Source organism: Lissotriton vulgaris, chromosome 1_2, assembly GCF_964263255.1.
Source record: "Lissotriton vulgaris chromosome 1_2, aLisVul1.2, whole genome shotgun sequence".
Classification (NCBI taxonomy): domain Eukaryota; kingdom Metazoa; phylum Chordata; class Amphibia; order Caudata; family Salamandridae; genus Lissotriton; species Lissotriton vulgaris.
In genome coordinates, this window is record NC_141686.1 from 83,201,391 (window position 1) to 83,215,942 (window position 14,552).

The 14,552-nt window shown below is 49.8% G+C and overlaps 1 protein-coding gene across 12 annotated transcripts in view; it reads left to right on the forward strand.

Moving 5' to 3' along the window:
* ERC1 (ELKS/RAB6-interacting/CAST family member 1) overlaps positions 1-14,552 on the forward strand; it is a 2,439,553-nt gene that overhangs the window by 977,688 nt on the left and 1,447,313 nt on the right. The gene's annotated exons all lie outside the window — the stretch shown is intronic.

A 14,552-nucleotide genomic window follows, 5' to 3' on the forward strand; every position in this document is an offset into this window, starting at 1 on the left:
GTTGCGTGTGTAATGTAGGGATTTTTTCCAGTAAGCAAGTGCAGTACGTAAAAGTGCCGGGACAGTTGGGGGCAGTCTGGCCCGTGGGAGCAGGAGCGTGTGCAGTTCCCCTCGGTCGAGCTCAAGGGTTGTGTTCCGGTTTCGTGCAAATTATGCCCTGCTAGCCCGAATGATAGCGTCTGCAGTTTACCCGCATAGCAATAGACTAGGAAGTCCGGGACCCCCAGGTACCCATTATCCGTGTCCAGCAGCATTTTAGCCAGACCCATCCTACAGCAGCCAGTGCCCCAAATCAGGTCAGTCAGTATCTTATTCAGGGAGGTAAATGTAGTTGTTAGGATCACTACTGGTAAATTTACAAAATAATATAATAATCAAGGCAAAATTACCATTTTTGAAATCGCACTCTACCCATCACCGAAAGTGGTAGTGACGTCCAGAATGCGACCTGTGCTCAGAGCGCTCGGATAGCTTTGTTCAGGTTCCCCTCTGAGTTCTGGTGCATTTCTGTAAATTTGTATCCCAGGTATTTGAAGGTATGGAGGGCAACCGTCGGGCGGAGTTGCCCGAACTGTATCCTATCCGGGCTACCCTCCGGGTGAAAGAAGAAGGCCTGCGACTTGGTTTCAGTTATAGCAAGTCCTGAAAGTAGTCCAAAGCGAGTAAAGATCTCTGGTATCGGTGCAAAGTCATTAGTCGTCATTTACGTATAACATTGTCATCTGCATAAGCAGATATCACATGCGTTGAAGTGCCTAGTCTGATCACTTTTCTGCTCCGCTACTAGTCGTATCTTGAGAGCCAGTGGTGCTATAGCTAGGACAAACAATAAAGGGGACAGCAGGCATCCCTGCTGGGTGCCCCTGCCAATGGGGTACTCCCACGAGATGTGTCTGCCAGTACGTGCCCTTGCTGTGGGGGCCGAGTACAATAACTGGATCCATTTGAAATAAGCTGGGGGTATGCCAAACTTTCCCAGTGTCTGGCTCATGTAATCCCATTTAAGAGGATCAAACACTCGCCTCTGGTCTAATGTGATGCCTCCTGCCGTGTGATTGTCTGGGAGAGTGGATTCCATGACGTGGTTAAGCCTCCTGATATTAAGTGAAGTGCTCCTTGCCGGCACAAACCCGCATTGCTCAGGGTGGATACGTTTGTGCAAATACAGGAGTAGAAAACGCGCCAGGACCTTGCTCAGGATTTTATATTCAGTTGTGAGCAGGGATAATGGTCTATATCCCGAGATCTCTAGTGGAGAGCGGTCCGGCTTAGGGAGGGACACCACTAACGCCTGCATCGTGGTGTAGTGTAGCGTTCCGGAGTGTATTGCTACATTGTATAATCACTCTAGGTGTGGAACTAGGGCATCTGTGTATTTGGCAAAGAACTCAGCACGGAGGCCATCTTGACCGGGTGCCTTGTTTTGGGGGAGGTCGTGAATTGCTTCTTTGATTTACACCCTCGTGATGGGGCCGGAGAGACCTTTTTGCACAGCTTGTATAAGTTTAGGGAATGGGAGGTCGGTCAGGAATATGTGGAGGGAGTCTTCTGCCATTGGTGGTGGTGATTGGTATAGGGTTTGGTAATACTCATAGAAGGCGGTGTTAATGTCTTGCTGTGTATCAACAGTGGTCCCACTTTGCATGATTATCTCATTTATTGGGGTATAAGGGGGGGTCATCTCTAATTTTACACGCCAGGAGTGGGCCAGCTTTGTCAGCTTCAGCGTGTTTTGTGTGCATGTAGGTAGTGTAATCGACTTGTCTTAGTGTTTCTAACAGCTCTGCATGTTTAATGCAGGCTTCTTGTAGTGCTGTTCCCTTGGTAGTGTCTACAGCTGCTTCCTGCTCCAGCTTATTCAATGAATTTTCCACCTTTATTACATTGTTGTGTAGTTCTTTCCTGATCCCTGCCGTGGTGCCAATTGCTATTCCTCTGATTACTGTCTTGAATGCATTCCATTCCACCTGCGGCGAGGAGGCAGTACCAGCATTTTCCGCTAAGTAATTTGTGATTCCCGCAGATAATGTGCTGCGAAAGAACGGGTCTTCAAGCATCAGGGGCCATAAGTTCCAGGTGGAAACTGGAGTAGGGATTCTACCCCCTAAGGATTTATGATCTGAGAAGGTTTTTCCCAGGTACGTGGCATGTGTTATCTGGGTGGTGGCAGCATAGGATCCTGTCGATTCTAGTGTGTAGTTAATGCCTGACCCTGCCGAATTGTACCAGCGCCTTGGAGGGGGGGGTGTGATCTATCCCGGTCTATATCGAGACCAACATTGTTGTCCCCGCCTAGTATCCATGGGTATGTTGTCCAGGGCACAAAAGTAAAGGCTCAAAAGGAATTTATCCTGCTCAAAGTTAGGGGCGTCTATGCTCGCTATTACTATTTGCGCACCATCTAAGGTACCTCTCACCAGTATATATCTCCCCATTGGGTCCACCCGTTGTTACAGCATCTTAAAGGTAACCCCACTCTGTATCCAGATGGAGGTGCCTCGGGCAAACGGCGGAGTAGGATGTGGAAAAGACTTGGCCTCTCCATTTCTATCATAATTTGGCTGCCTCACGCATGGTGAGGTTGGACTCCTGCAGAAAGGCTATATGCTCATGCCGCCTGTTTAACTGTGCGTGGATTCTATTCCTTTTGTAAATGGACCCCAATCCCCTTACGTTCCAGTTAATTTTATAGCTGTCCTGCATGTGTATGTGTCGTATACTAGTGGTCTGCGCATTTCCCGCAAGAGGGGGCCAGCAGTGTGTAGAGTAGCAGAGCGGGTCAGGTCAGGCTGTGCTAACATTTGAACTCTAACTAAGGATACTCGGTCCAGCGGGAGAACTGTGCTGGCCCATACTATATTTACAACAGTGTTAACTATTAACTGTATAGTTGTTGCTTTCGCCATGGGGGTAAGCGGCTTTAGCACTCTAACTCAGGAGGTAGAGGCGGAGCGGGCTCTACGCGGCCCGGGCCAGGTTTAGTAGGATGTATCAAGATCGACATTTCAGGAAAGAGGGTACTTCTGTGTTTACAGAGATCATTCTGATTTGGTGCTTCTTGTATAGCAATCATTGCTCCCTACTACAAACTTTGCTCTAACCTAGGGAGCCCTCTGCAGTTTGAGGCGTACTACGGCTAAACAATGCAATTCTATTTTCAGAGTCTGAATGTACAGTACGTTCCTCAGAGGAGTCCGAGGATATATGGTGCGTTCCTTCCCGGAACTTGTTGGCCGTCACCAGCGCCTCCGCCCATACCCTCTGAACCAGCTCCGGTGAGGGGGTTCCTGTTCTGGGGTATAGTGTTCGTCACATGACGTCAAAGTCGCCGGTTGGGCTTTGGGGCACTGGATGCACTCTGCGAGGGAGGGCCAGACCCCAACGGGGGGAACATGATTTCAAGCCATTCCTCCGCCTCTTCTAGGGTGTCGAAATAATGCGTTTTTTGATCTTGAATCACTTTGAGTCTGGCAGGGAATAGCAAGGCGTATTTGATGTCTAGTGTTCTGAGTTTGTTCTTAACCTACTGGTATTGGGAGCGCTTTTTTTGTACTAGGAAAATGTAGTCCGGATATAGCGATACCCTCTGATTTTCGTACTGAATCTGGGACAGCCCTCTGGCTCCGGTCGTTGGCCTGCCAGTGGAAATTCTGTGCCACCGTTCGCACAAAAGAGATCTGAGAGGCCCTCCGGGGCCACATGGTCTTTAAACCATTGTTCCATAAATACAGTTGCATTCTGCCCCTCACATGGTCTGGCAGACCAACTACGCAAATGTTGTTGCATCTGACCCTCCCCTCCGTGTCGCCCACCCTACCTGCTGTTGAAGTTGTTTGTTATTCTCTGTGCTCTTTATTTTGCCACATGATTTCCGCTAATGCTAATTTGTTGTCCTTAACTGTGGCAGCAAACTTGGTATGATCAGCCTTTAGGAGAGTGAATCCGGTTGTCAGGGATGCTAGTTGTTGCTCTATAGCCTTTCTCGAGTCCCTTATCCGGTGGGATCTCCGGGTTAGTTGGTGGGATACTGTTGGTTATTTGTGTAGGGGCCTCTGATTCTCCTGTGGGCTGAGTCTCAGCACTGTAAGTGTCTGCGTTTTTTCCTTTTCGGTGTCCCATCATGTATGCTTTTAAAAAAAAAACCAAATCTTTATTGATTTTCAATAGAACAGTACATCAATAATAAAGTCAGTTAAGATTAGGCACAATACATGCACAGAAAGTTACATTGTTGATTCTCCGTTGATATTAGACAGTATGGAAAGTTATACATTCAGTTTGTCTTCCTCTTGCAGCTCTTTTTACTTCTAATGGCACACTATGATATTTCTTATGGCCGCACCACGTATGCTCGCCTCATGTTGCTCCTGCAGGAGAGTATGCACAACCACCGCGTAGGGGTCCCAGACAGCTGCCGCTACTATCCAGTATGGGTTCCAGGGCAGCAGGCCCAGACAAAGCAGACCTTGGGGAGTGGGAGTCTGGCCTGTGCTTGTGCTGTGAAGTTTGTAGTAGATGTTGACCTCTGCCTTCGGCCCTCGCGTCCGTCGGCAGGGAGCTGCCACAGTCACAACTGTATGCCAGGACCTTCAGGTAAATGGCGCTTGTGAGGATGGTCACTGCCTGAGGCCCTTGGTGTTGCTCTGTGCACCACACCGACAAGTCCCCTCTCCTCCTAGCTCTCCTCAGCCAGCGGCAGCCTAGCTACTACAAGACCGACGCGTTTGGAATGGATGTGCTTCAATTGCCCCTATGTCCTGGCTCTCTGCATTTACCACCTGCTGGTTATAAGGTTTGTGTGCTGGGATAGTAATTGCCCCTCCGGGGCGGCTGTGCCACGCTCACCACCCGTCCAGTGGAAGTTCAACAGCAGGCCCAAATGTGAGCGCCGACCTCCCCACCCAGCGGCAGTGCGACAATCTCCAACAGAAGCGCAACAAGCTATCAGCAAACCTCGGCCCTCCAGCACGTGCCCGCTCTGCACTGCCGATGCTGCTACTTGGTCCAACCAATTCCCAGTATGCCACCAATGCCTCAGGTCGACTAGCAGGCCCCACCTTGTTAGGCCTAGTCCTGTTCTGGCACAGCCCACTGCATCCAACAAAAGTCCGTCTCCGGGGGGCCCCAGCGATGATAAGTTTGTCCAGCCGCGCAACAGACTGGTCAGTGGTAACTGCCGGATCGTTATTGCGCCGCAGCCCTTCTCAAATCACGGCTGCCTCTCTTCTCGTGCAAACCAGCCCTGCCGGTCCAGGTCGTGATTTCAATAGGCTTTCGCAGGCCTGCTCCCCAATCCCAGGTCCGCGTATGTCAAGCGCCAGCCAGGGCTTCCAGGAGTGCTCCAGTACTTCAGCAAGAGGGGTTGTAGGGGGGGGCAGCAGGACCGGCCTGCCGTCGCTCCAGGCTGGATACAGACCTGGCCACCACCACCCGTGCATCCAGTCCAGCCAATCCGCCCCTGTCCCGCCGCCAGCATTCACCCTCCAGGAGCATAGCCAGGAGTCTCATTCTCCAAGCATTGGTGCGGGAAATGCAGGCTTCACCACACGCTGCCACCAGCACAGGTAGAGGCGTCACAGACTTCGTGGCCACAGCGGTTCCACTGCACCTCGCCCACGCCGGTGCAGCCTAGTTCACCCAGCGCCTCACACCAGCACATCACAGGGTAGGAGGTAGCACTCACCCGGTGCGGGAAGCAGTCCTCTGTATTGCGCTGCCGGCTCAATGCGCAGGATAGGCGGCCGGGCGGTCCAACAGGACATCCTCTGCAGCGCAGGCCTCGGACAGCAGCTGGTTGCAGGCCCACTCACACCAGGATCCACGCCTTCTGGACGTCTAAGTGTAACTACGGAGGTAAGTTAGGGGGGGGGGGGGGGGAATCCGTACTCCAGTGTTCATCCCCCGATCCCGCCGTCTGCAAGGATCTCGGTTCTCTGCCCGCAGCACCACAAAATCAGGCCCCAGCTCGCACAGCCTCCACGCAGTTCCCAGGGCTCCTCGCTGAACGGGCAGAATAATTGGCCCCAGATATTCCGCTCACCTCCAAAATGCCCCCTGGCTCCGCAGTAGACTCCCCTCTAGGAGCTATGAAGGCGATGTCACCTGATTTGTAAGGATTAAGACAAGATGGGGTCGAGGGTGTGTCCTGCTCTGTGGGTCGGTGTGTTGACGAGTTGTTTAAGTCCGATGTTGGCGAGGTTGTCACGAAGGATAGTGGAGTTGGGGTCGCTGGGGTTGTCGAGGTGGAAGTCCAGGTCTCCAATGAGTATGTCGTTTGTTGAGGCGATGAAGTCTGTGATGGTGGTGGCGAAGGGTGTTTGTGGCCGAGGGGGGTCTGTAGACGAGGGTTCCTCTGAGTGTGACTTTGGGGGTGGTCTGGATCTGGAAGTGCAGGTGCTCGGCGGAGGGGAAGGTTTTGAGGTGGTGCAGCGGAGGGTGCTCTTGTGGGCGATGGCGAGGCCCGCTCCTGGGTCGTTGGGGCGGTCTTTCCTCTGAATCTTGTATCCATCTGGGATGGCGGTACTGATGTCGGGGTCAGAGGATGCGTTGGTCCAGGTCTCTGTGAAGAAGGCGATGTTTCCAGATTTCCATGGCGTGTTTGTGTACCGAGAGTACGTTTAGGAGGATGCATTTTAGGGTGTTGCAGGTGCTGGCATCGGCGGTGTTGGAGGCCGGGGTGGCGGTGAGGGTTTGGCATTATTGGAGACAGGAGAACTGGCCCTGGGTCATGTTTGGAGAGGCCTGTTGGCATTCTGTCTTCCGGCGTTGAGTGCGAGGAGGGTGGCAGTGTCGTAGTGATGGGTAGTGGAAGGTCCAGGATTCCTGGCGCAGGCCGCGGACTGGCGCAGACGGGCTTGCGTCTGGTTAGCCTTTGGCGCGCCAGCGGTGCGGCTGCCATTATGTAGGGGAGGTCGGAGGGAGGAGAGGCTGGGAGGCGGGAGCGTGGGAATTCTGGGGGGGGGGAGGGGCAGCAGTGGCAGCGATAGGAACAGGCAGGCATGAGAAAATAAAAACAGTGATGGAATAAGAGCAAGACACTGATGGGCACAATAACAGTGGCACAACAGGGAAAAATTAAGAAAAATAAAACAGCCAAGAAAGGTTATGGTGGTTGCAGGCAGTCTGGTCCCAGATGGAGCAGGCAGCAGGAGCGGACAGCAGCCTCGAACCTCACAAGGAGGAGGTCGGGTCTGGAGGCAAGAGATGGCACAGCAGAGCTGCGGGGAGAGAGTGGACCTAGACCGCGGGTCAGAGGTCTCACTCCTATGAACTTTGCTGTTTCAGAATGTTGCAGAGTTAGCACAAAAGAGGGAAATTTTTTGTAATTCTGAAGTGTGGTTGAAATAAAAATTTGAATACGATCAAAACACATCAATACAATAGGTGATGACATTTGCACACCTTATCATTTGTGTGCAGTGAACCGTATATTGGTGCAAATGTAGTGGTCATTTTAATTGAAAATGTATTGTCTGTAATGGCAGTGAACTACCACTCCATGTATACTTCACGCTACTCCACACCACTCTGACAATCAACTGTACAACATGCCACTCCACTCCAAGACCCTCTGTGACACGCAATGCCACTCGACTCCACGCCATTCCAATCTATGCCACTCACTCCACGACACTCCACTTTACATTTCTCTACCCCACCTCATCCCACCCCACACCACCTATCCCACTCCAATCTATCCAACTCTACTCCAATGTACCCCAATCCTCCCCACCCACTTTGCTATAATCTACCCCATTCTACTTCACTCCAGTCTACCAAACTCCACTCCAACCTACCCCACCCAACTTCACTCTACCCCACTTCACTCTACCCCACTTCAACCCAGTCTACTCCACGCCAGTTTACCCAATCCACTACAATCCAATCTACCCTACTCCACTCCAATGTATCCTACTCCACTAAAGTCTACCCCACCCCAGTCCACTTCACCCCACTTCAGTCTACTCCACTCCAACCTACCCCGATCTACTCAAACTAACCCAATCTACCCCACTGCAACCCAATTTACCCCACTCCTCCCCACTGCAACCCAATCTACCCCACTCCAACCCAATCTACTGCACTCCACTCAAATCTACCCTACTCTGCTCCAATCTACCCAACTCTACCCCAGTCTAATGTACCTCAATCCAATGCACACCTCTCCAATCTACCCGACTCCATTCCAATCTACCAACTCCATTCTACTTCACTCAACTCCAATCTACAGAGTTTAAGTTTATCCCACTCATTTCCAATTTACCTCACTCCAAACTCCAATGCAATCTATCCAACGTGTCTCCACTGGAATCTACCCCACTCCAATCAAGCCCACTTCACTCTACCACCCTTCACTCCACCCTACCCAAATTTACCCCACTCCACTCTAATTTACCCTGCTATAATCTACTCCTCCCCAGTCTATCCTATCCCAGTCTACTCGAACGTCGATCTACTCCACCCTAATCTACCCCACAATCTACCCCACTCCAATCTAGCCCACTTCACTCTACCACCATGCACTCCTCTCTACCCAAATCTACCCCACTCCACTTCACTCTAACTTACCATACTATAATCTACTCCTTCCCAGTCCATCCTATTCCAGTCTACCCCACTCCAATTTACCCCACTACATTCTACCTCACTTCATTCTACCTCATTCAAATCTACCCCACTCCATTCCAATCTACCGTACTATAATCCACCCAATCTACCCCACTCCACCCCAAAGTACCCTACCCTATCGAATCTGCCCTCTCCAACCTACACCACCCCAATCTATCCAGTATGCTGCACTTCAATATGCCCCACCCTAACCCAATCTACCCCGCTCTAATGTACTCCACCCCACCCCAGTCTTCCCACTCCACTTCAATCTGCCCCATTTCACTCCAGTCTACTCTACTACAATCTACCCTACTTCTCTCCAAGGTACCCCACTTCTTTCCAGTCTACCCTGCCATCACCCACACATTCTAGCCCACTCCAGTCTACCCCACTTCAGCATAATCTTCACCACTGCACTCCAGTGTACTCCTTTCCATTCAATCTACCCAACTCTAATCTATTGGACTCCTCACCAATCTAATCTACCTCAATCCACTCCAGCCTACACCACTAGACTCGAGTCCAATCTATCTCACTCTACTCCAATCTACTCCACCCCAGTCTGCCCCACGCCACTCCAGTCTGCCCCACGCCACCCCAGTCTGCCCCACGCCACCCCAGTCTGCCCCACGCCACCCCAGTCTGCCCCACGCCACCCCAGTCTGCCCCACGCCACCCCAGTCTGCCCCACGCCACCCCAGTCCACCCATTCCAATCTATCCCACTCCACTATACTCCACCCCATTCCACTATACTCCACCCCATTCCACTATACTCCACCCCATTCCACTATACTCCACCCAATCCACGCTATTCCAATCAACCCCACTCCTCTCAACACACTCCCCTCTAATCTACCTCCACTGCATTCCATTCTACTCTGCTGTAATCCACCCAATCTACCGTACCCCACTCCAGTGTACCCCACCCAAGTCCAGTCTACCCACTCAAATCTACTCCAGTCCATCTCAGTTCACTCTCTCCAACCTACTTCACTCTAATCTACTCCACTCTAACCTACCCCTCTCCACCCCAGTCTTCCCCACTTCACCCCAATATTCCCAAATTCAGTCTACCCCACTCCGATTTATCCCAATCTACCCCACTCTACCGTACCTCACTTCAATATAACTCCCCCCTTTCCAATCTAGTCCACACCACTCCATTCTACCCCTCTCCCCTTCACTCTAATCTACCCCACTGCATTCCATTCTACCCTGCTATGATCCCCCAATCTACCCCACTTTAATCTACACCCTTCCACTCTAATCTACCTGACTGCACTCAAATCTACCGAACTCGAATCTACCCGTCCCCTCTTCCCTATGTACCCCGATTTCCCCACTCCAGACTACCCCACTCTAAGCTACCCCAATTTCCCCCACTCCACCTCAATCTCTCCCACTCAACTACCCAACTCCCCCACTCCAGGTACCCCACTATACCCCACTACAATCTACACCAATCCACCTTACTCCATTATAGCCCACTCTACCCCCACTGCACTCTGCACCTATCTACCCCATTCCACTCTACCCCAATCCAATCTACCCCATTCCACTCTACCACTCCAACATTTAGCCAAGCTGAACAGCAGCCTCACTGGTGAACAAAATGGCTAAGCACATTGCCAAAGCCAATAGCTCTCGCATAGGTGAGACCTATTGGCTTTGCAAATGCTTGTTTTGTCTAGTGGATATATAGTGCTGCAGCATTCTTCTGTGAATATCCCAGATAAGAAACACGTTTGGAAGTCAGCATTACATATTACAATCCGTGTATGCAAAAACAGAAGAAAGTCTGTCTATTGTTCATTAAAAAATATCAAGTACCGAAATACTGACTGTCCAGTCTTTGCAGCATGAGAGCAGTATACCTCGGTAATGTGCCTGATCAAGCAGCTTGTGTTCAATCTGCACCATCAAATCTTTGAATTACAGTTAAGCAGACTTTCATGGTTGTCGTGTATCTTGTGCATTTAGGTAATTATATGGAAGAAGACCGGGGAATCAAGGGCGGTATGAAAATGTTTAGTTCCGGTTTCTCAGTCCTGGCTGTACGTAGCTCTCCTCTAGTATATAATTTGTGACTTACTAATGATGTCACTCTGCATTATGTTTCATGTGTAACCCTGTGAAAAACAAGCTTACAGCCCAAAACTATCCATACAGCTAGCCCTGGACCTACAGCAGCACTTTCCAGGCAAACAGGGAAAAAAGCTATTGTTATGTTAAGAAATGTTGTATAGTTTTGTATTGAGCACAGTTGAAGTTTGGGTACCTTCACACACTTGTCATATAATCCTTGAGGGTCATGTAACTGAGGTCAGAAGCAACTGACATTCAAGAACTCAGACTAAACTTGGTGTTTGTATAATTGCTTTAAAACTCTACAAGGAGTTGGATGAGTAAGACAGCCATCATTCGTACTACCCAGAAAACGCGAGGGAGAACACCTACGTATATACTGCTGAAAATCTTGTTATATTCTTCAATTAATGGATGTATTGCCGTTGTACTAATTGTGAGAGCAGAGGATGTTGTAGATGATATGTTTATTTTTATGTTAAGTTGAACTGTCTCTTAGCAAAGTTGATGCCAAGATGGTACAGTACAGTAAAAATGACTTAATAGTGATCAGTTGCTGTCTATATCTGAAAGAGACCATCAGTTCTATATTTCTTATCTTAGATTTACCCCCATGCCTCAGACTGGATCCAGCAAAAAATGTTCAGAGCAGTACCCCTGCGCATCTGTAGGTGGCATCGGTCGACTCTGCGTTCATCGCTGGCGTCGTGGTTACCGGGATAAGTGTCTACTTAGATGCCGCCCCTGCGCGCTGACCTCAGTTCTTCCTTTTTCCGTGGCTGCCAGCGCAGATCTGAAGAGAGCATGCCCCGTAGTCACTTTTTGACTATCCTTTTTAGGTCTCGTAGAGAGACCTATTACTGTTAAACCAGAAAATGACCTAACCAGGCGGATTTCTAACAGTTCACGTGAATCACGTGACCTAACAAGCACGAGCATTTCCCCACAGAAAAGGCATCAGCCTCCCTCCCCTAATTATTCACTTCACTTTTCACTCTTTCTAATCCCACCTGCATCAGCCTCCCACAGGCTTCCCTCCCCATGAATTTCAAAGGCTCCCCCAGCGTGCGCTCGGCCGGCCTCTGGCATTTCTCCTCCCCTAATTATTCACTTCACTTTGGCCGCCAGGCCGTGACTCACTCGCATTTCTCCTCCCACCAGCCCATCGCAGCCTGCCCAGCCGTCTCTCCCTAACCCTTAACCCTGCCCCCACCACCTCTCGATATTGCTGCTTGTGTTTTTTTTTTTCGTCCCGTCTCTGAGCATGGAATGGGGCCAGATTCAAATTACAAACAGAGCATCTGCCTCGTATCCCGCCCTCCCGCCTGGAGCTCGGAGGGCCCCTCCCTTGTGTGATCTCTTGGTATGACCAGGTAACTCGCTTCGAGGCTAAGAGAATTCAAGTCAGTTTAAGCATGCTTTATCTACTTTTTTGGAGACCTGCGACATTAATACAGTTGTCACTCCTCCCTAGTGTCGCGTCGCATCTAACAAAACGAAGTTTGCTGGGCAGACTTTATCAGCCTGTTGGTGTTGCTGCATTCACACCCTTGTGTGGTGTCAATCTCTTCCTTCTGAGTTCCTAATCCTGTTTGGGGATTCTCTGTCGGTGGTAAGATTCTTATGCAGATAACGTCCAAGAACGCCGGATGTGTACATTTGGCTGTTATCATAATGCAACTCCAGCTGATTAATATCAAACAAGTGTATTTTCACTGGCCGTAAGATATTTTGGACGATGTATCACCCAAGCTACGCACACGCGAGGCGCTTGAACATATGTATAGGTAGTGCGTACCATCGGTTGGAGATGGGGGTTGTAAGCAAAGTAACACCATGTCCCAGGCAGCCCGGAACTGATGAAGTCTGGCGACTGCTGGTCTCTGTATATATAATTAATGGTCTCATTGTCTTTTCTTGCAAAGCTCTGCTTACTTCAAATTGCGTCGCTTGGCAAACGCGTTGTTTGTGCCTTTTGTTGTGTTTAACTTCGCCTCCTCTATCAGCGCTCACAAATACCTATCGTATCTCCCCCTCAAAATCGGTTGTATTCCACCTTGTTGCATTTGGCAGTGAGCAGGGTGTGATGAGCAGAGGTGCCATCTCGCGCGCTCTCGTCCGTTAAGTTGACTCGTCCGGACATGCTTGGTTGCTAGTACTTTGTCTTGTGAAATGCTGTTTTTGTGTAGCTTTATAACTTCGATGGTTGCGTTGCCATTTGGTGCTGTTAAAAGGCGTTGCGTGCGAGCTTGTGCACGTTTTCTATGGCGCAGGGTCCGAAGAGCTTCTGCATGCAAGCTCAAGCCACGTGACATTGGGTGTATTGTTAGGTGTGTTGTATTCGAGGATGGTGTGTTGAGCGAGTGAGGTTTTCAGATTTGGTCAACTTAACAGGCTCTTAGCTGGATAGGTTAGTGCCCGATACCGGCACCTAAAATACTTGCGTTTAGCATCTTGTGACCCCCGCCCCTCCTATCTTCACCTGCATGTGTGTTACTGCTCCCTATGCCAGTGTTTGTATTACGAGAACGATCGAGTCAGCCTGAAAGTAGACGTGTGCTGCCCTCACTGTTCGGATCTCACCCATCCTCTGCTTTCCAGGGATTGGAAGGGGCGGGTTAGATGCTCAGGCTGCACCTCTTTTCCGACTACAGATCTCCTGAGAATCTTGCAAAGTACTGACTGCTGACAAAATACAGCGGCTAGCCTTTTATTCAATGTGTAAACAACAAAAATGCACACGATGGACACGTTTCAAGGATCACGGCTAGAATCGGGGCACTTGCAGCTTACGTATTTTTATGCAAGCAAGAGCTCTGATCAACTTTCCCAATTTGTTTTTGAAAGTTGCTGTTATTTCCTGTTTCGCATAATAACTCAGCTGTCCTTGGGCATTTTGCTGTTCACCTGCCTCGCTGTCGCACGCAAGCCACGCCTGGAGAATGGAATGTAAACAAACCAACCCAATAGTATGTAAAAATGGAACTCTTTAAACATGCAGTATGTGTTTGTGTGTGTAGTGAATGTGATCAGCATTGAACTCGTCTTATGTTTCTTATGCGTTGTGGCAATGTATTGAGTGTTTTTTTTTAAAACTCTTTATTCATGTGTATCAGTTATCTCATGTTACAATTATACACGTTATCCTCGAACAGTCTTTTCGCTTTCCCTTCTTATAACTTTCGGCTATTTAACAAGCGTTTCTTCTCAGTCTTACAGTAACTTCAATAATTAATCATCTTTCACTGCTTATTTTTGTTATTGGCTTTTTTATATGCGTGTCTGTGGTGTTAAAAATGTCAGCATAGCATTCCCCATAGCTCCCTGTGACCCCCTCCCTCCCTCTTCTCTCCTCGCTCCTTGTGCTCCCTCCTTCCACTCCGCATTGAACATGTGCCCCGGTGCCTTCAGAGGAAACCACAACTCTTCAATCTTTTTAGAACAAAGTCCGCTCATCTCATTCTACCTCCCCCCCCCCCCCCCCCCCCTCCACCCTGTGTTGGTCCGTCACCTCTTGCTTTCGGAGACAGTTATATGGCTGCAATAAAGCACAGCAGCAATGCACCATTCTCAGCTCTGAACAGCACACTCTCTAGTTGTGCTGTGACAAAAGGAGAAGGAAGGGCCCTCAGCCCAACCACAGGGGGCAGCCACTTATCCTGATAGCGGGGCACTTACTGGGCAATAGTATCTACGTCCCAATGGGATTTACAGAAATGAGGATTTAATGGCAGATAAGCACATGCAGCCTGCCCATTTCCGGTCCAATTGGACATCAAGGCCCCATATAGGCACAAAGCTTTAGCACACAAAGCTAGAAACTACTGCACAGGCCAATTAGATATGGCAGGGGCC